Below are 4,945 nucleotides of genomic sequence, written 5' to 3' on the forward strand. Positions count from 1 at the left end.
CTCCCGAGCAGCTGGGATTACAGGTGCCTGCCACTGTGCCTGGCTAATTTTTGTACTTTTAGTAGAGATGACCATGCTGGTCAGGCTGGTCTCGAACTCCTGACCTCAAGTGATCAGCCCGCCTCCGCCTCCCAGAGTGCTGGGATTATAGGCTTGATTCACCATGCCTAGCCTGAATTTTAGCTTTTAAATATATTCACAGTTTATTTTGGTGCATTATTTTTTTCTGAATAGTCATTTGTTCCAAAACCATTATTGAAAACTCTATCCTTTCTCTCTGATTTGAGGTGCCACCTTTATCACAAAGGAAACTCCCAGTTATTCCTGCATTATTGTTTCTTTACTGTTTACCCAATTCTTTATCAATTCTATGTCTATCCTAATAGCTTTCTGCCTTAAATTCTACATCTTTTTGTGTGTGGATTTTGATGTTTAAACAAGCAAGTTGCTCCTATGACTATTCTTGTTTAGCATGCCTGGCCACTCCTGTGAATTATTTTATTCAATGTGGATTTTAGAATCACCTACTGAATTTTGTTAAAAAGTATTCTGTTAGGATTTTTATGAATATTGCATTACACTTTTTTTCAAGAGAATTAAATCATTTATTGATTATACATGATAATGGATGATACACAAGCTTCATTCCCATCTATAATTTTATCTGGTACCATTATTCAATTTAGATATATTGCATAGGATGTGCCAACAATCACTTTTGTAACCAATAATTCCATGATTTTGCTTAGGTAATCCCTTTTAATGGTGAACTTCAGGTCACAACAGTAACTATCAGTTCAACTACACCAAGGTTTCCGAAGACAATGGCTTCTCCACCCAAGCAGGTTATATATAAATTCCAAATAGAACCTGGCATCACCCTGAAGGAATTCTAACTTCACACTGTTGGGGAAGTTTACCAAGATGGCTTCAGAGTAGACTAACTTTACACAGCACATTAAAAAACAGACATTTATTCAGCGTCACGATCAGACTATTACATTTAGCAATCAACAGCATGGGTGCAAAAAAAAAAAATCTACATTAAAACTCTTTGCTGGAATGCTTTACACTTTCCACAGAACAGAAACTAAAATAACCTGTTACACAATTAGTCACAAATACAGTCCTCGAGTTTTTTGCCCATACACATGAGTATTTGTCTAAAACATGTCTTCTTTGTAGCAGCTAGGCCCTGCCACCACTGTGCTTGGCTGAGTTCACAAATCTGTTGTAACCTGTAGCTTCCCTGTCACTTCTCTGGCTCTCCTCTCCTGCTAAGATTTGTTTCCTAATTGAAATCTTCTGCCATTGCCATAGCTACTGCTGCTCCTGGAACCGCCATAGCCACCTTGGTTTCGTGGTTTTGCAAAGTATTGGCCTCCACTGCCATAGGGGCCAGAGCTTCTGCCTCCAAAATTTCCTCCCTTCTTGGGTCCAAATCTGAAGACTGATTGTTGTAATTGCCAAAATCATTGTAGCTTCCACCACCTCCAAAATTGCTTATTATGGCCATCCCCACTGCCACCATATCCACCACCACCACGGCTGCCACCAAAGCCACCACGACCACTGAAGTTTCCTCCACGACTGAAGGTGTCATTCCCACCAAAACCACCTCCACAACCACCACCAAAGTTTCCAGAACCACTTCATCCTCTTTGGCTGGATGAAGCACTGGCCATCTCTTGCTTTGACAGGGCTTTCCTAACTTCACAGTTGTGGCCATTCACAGTATCGTATTTCTGAATGACAATCTTATCCACAGAGTCATGGTCGTCAAAGGTTACAAAGGCAAAGCCCCTTTTCTTGCCACTGCCTCGGTCAGTCATGATTTCAATCACTTCCGTTTTCCCACACTGTTCAAAATAATCTCTTAGGTGATGTTCTTCAGTGTCTTCTTTAATGTCACCAATAAATATCTTTTTCACAGTTAAGTGGGCACCTGGTCTGAATCTTCTCTTGAGACAGCGCTCTTCGGTTCCACAACTCTTCCATCCACCTTGTGTGGCCTTGCATTCATAGCTGCATCCACCTCCTCCACAGTGGCATATGTGACAAACCCAAAGTCCCTGGAACGCTTGGTGTTTGGATCTCTCATGAGCATACAGTCCGTGAGCATTCCCCATTGCTCAAAATGGCTCCTCAGGCTCTCATCGGTTGTTTCAAAGCTCAACCTCCAATGAAGAGCTTCCTCAGCTGTTTGGGCTCTTTAGGAGACTCTGACTTAGACATGACGGCAGGGAGAAGAGAGACTGGAACGATGCTTCTTCGGCAGCGTCCACGGGCAGAAAGTCACTTTTTTTTTTTTTTTTTTTTAGATGGAGTCTCACTCTCTTGCCCAGGCTGGAGTACAGTGGCACGATCTCAGCTGGCTGCAACCTCCGCATCTCAGGTTCCAGTTATTCTCCTGCCTCAGCCTCTAGAGTAGCTGAGATCACAGGTGTGCACCACTATACCTGGCTAATTTTTGTATTTTTAGTAGAGATAGGGTTTTGCCATGTTGGCCAGGCTGATCTTGAACTCCTGACCTCAGGTGATCCACCTACCTCAGCCTCCCAAAGTGCTGGGATTACAGGCGTGAGCCACTGTGCCCAACCTGCATTGCACTTACAGGAAGTTTTTTTTTTTTTCCTTTTGAGACAAAGTTTCATGCTTGTTGCCCAGGCTGGAGTGCAATGGCATTATCTTGGCTCACCGCAACCTCTGCCTCCTGGGTTCAAGTGATTCTTCTGTCTCAGCCTCCTGAGTACTCCTGAGTAGCTGGAATTACAGGCATGTGCCACCATGCCCGGCTAATTTTGTATTTTTAGTAGAGACAGAGTTTCTCCATGTTGGTCAGGCTGGTCTGGAACTCCCAGCGTCAGGTGATCCACCAGCCTCGGCTTCCCACTGTGCCTGGCCATGGAAATTTTAGGACGACAACTGACTTGATAAAATATTGAGCCTTGCCACTACAAAACATGCACGTTTATATTACTATTTATCATTCAGACTTAATTTTTGTGTACATTAATCAGCCTTCCCTTCTGATTTCTTGGTTTTTAGACTTGTAGCTTTTTAGTATGTCTTGATATCAGGTCAGGCAAAGTCCCCTTTTCTATCTCTTATTTTTTGACTTTCTTTGAACATTTCATCTTCTGTTTGAACTTCAGAATCAGCTTGTCAAGTTACGATTTTTAAAAATTACAATGAGCCAGGCGTGGTGGCTCATACCTGTAATCCCAGCACTTTGGGAGGCCGAGGCTGGTGGATCACCAGGAGTTCAAGATCAGTCTGGCCAACATAGTGAAACCCCATCTCTACTAAAAATACAAAAATTAGCCAGGAATGGTGGTGCAAGTCTGTAGTCCCAGCTACTTGGGAGGCTGAGGTGGGAGAATTACTTGAACCTGGGACACAGAGGTTGCAGTGAGCTGAGATTGCACCACTGCACTCCAGCCTGGGTGACAGAGCGAGGCTGTGTCTCAAAAAAAAAAAAAAAAAATTAGCTGGGTGCGGTGGTGGTGCCTGCAGTCCCAGCTACTACAGAGGCTGAGGCAGGAGAATCGCTTGAACCTAACCTGGGAGCCAGAGGTTGCAGTGAGCCGAGATCACGCCACTGCACTCCAGCCTGATTGAGGCCTTGTTTCAAAAAAAAAAAAAAAAAAAAAAAAAGAGATTTGATAAATATTGCATTGATTTTTACTGATTAAGTTTTAAAGTACTGATACCTTCATGATGTTGAGTCTTCTAGAAATGGGTATTCATTTAGGTATTCTTTTTCTGTTTGTTTTTCAGCTAGGTCTTCTTTTAGATTAGTTGGTGTTACAGGTTATTTTTTTTTTTTCATATAGGTCTATACATTTCTTGCTAGGGATAGTTCTATTTATGTTATATTTTGTTATAACTATGAATGCATTTTGCCTTTCAATGGCAATTAGTATAAGACAAGAAAGTTACTTATTTTTGGGCCCGGGTGCGGTGGCTCACGCCTGTAATCCCAGCACTTTGGGAGGCCGAGGCAGGCAGATCACGAGGTCAGGAGATCGAGACGATCCTGGCTAACACGGTGAAACCCCGTCTCTACTAAAAATACAAAGAAATTAGTCGGGCGAGGTGGCGGGCACCTGTAGTCCCAGCTACTTGGGAGGCTGAGGCAGGAGAATGGCATGAACCTGGGGGGGCGGAGCTTGCAGTGAGCCGAAATCGTGCCACTGCACTCCAGCCTGGGTGACAAAGCGAGACTCTATCTCAAAAAAAAAAAGACAAGAAAGTTACTTATTTTTATATATTGACCTAATTTTAAGCTACCTTATACAACTCTCATTAATATTCTGTAGAACTAGAATTTAAACTCTATATGAATGTGGACCTTATTCAAACACTGTATCCCTAGCACCTAGGCAATGCCTAACATGTTACTTTAAGATATATTTTATTTATTAATTTTTTTTGAGACAGACTCTCGCTCTGTCACCCAGGCTGGAGTGTAGTGGTGCGATCTTGGCTCACTGCAACCTCTGCCTCCCAGGTTCAAGCAATTCTCTGTCCCAGCCTCCCAAGTAGCTGGGATTACAGGCGCCCGCCACCATGCCCAGCTAATTTTTGTATTTTTAGTAGAGACAGGGTTTTTACCATGTTGGGCAGGCTGGTCTTGAACTCCTGACCTTGTGATCTGCCTACCTGGGCCTCCCAAAGTGCTGGGATTACAGGTGTGAGCCACTGAGCCCGGCCATTAATATATATTTTAATGAATGAATGATGGCATTTTAGTTGATTCTGTTGCATTTTCTGGGTAGACAATTTTTCCAATTTTTCAACTATTGTAATCATGGGACTTGGTAGATTGCTCTGAAATTCATGTTCTGAAGTACCCTTTCTTCTATGTATACATCAATATTAGATAAAACAGGAAAAGGTAAAGTTACACAGCTATGACATGCAGAAACAAGAACTATTTCTT

At 42.7% G+C, this 4,945-nt stretch overlaps 1 pseudogene across 1 annotated transcript; it reads right to left on the minus strand.

Moving 5' to 3' along the window:
* Nucleotides 1-581: 581 nt before the first annotated feature.
* Nucleotides 582-3,616, minus strand: LOC126931020 (heterogeneous nuclear ribonucleoprotein A1-like; annotated as a pseudogene). Its single transcript, XR_007717766.1, has one exon. The product of XR_007717766.1 is annotated as a heterogeneous nuclear ribonucleoprotein A1-like (transcript).
* Nucleotides 3,617-4,945: the final 1,329 nt, after the last annotated feature.

This window comes from Macaca thibetana, chromosome 11 (genome assembly GCF_024542745.1).
Source record: "Macaca thibetana thibetana isolate TM-01 chromosome 11, ASM2454274v1, whole genome shotgun sequence".
NCBI lineage: Eukaryota > Metazoa > Chordata > Mammalia > Primates > Cercopithecidae > Macaca > Macaca thibetana.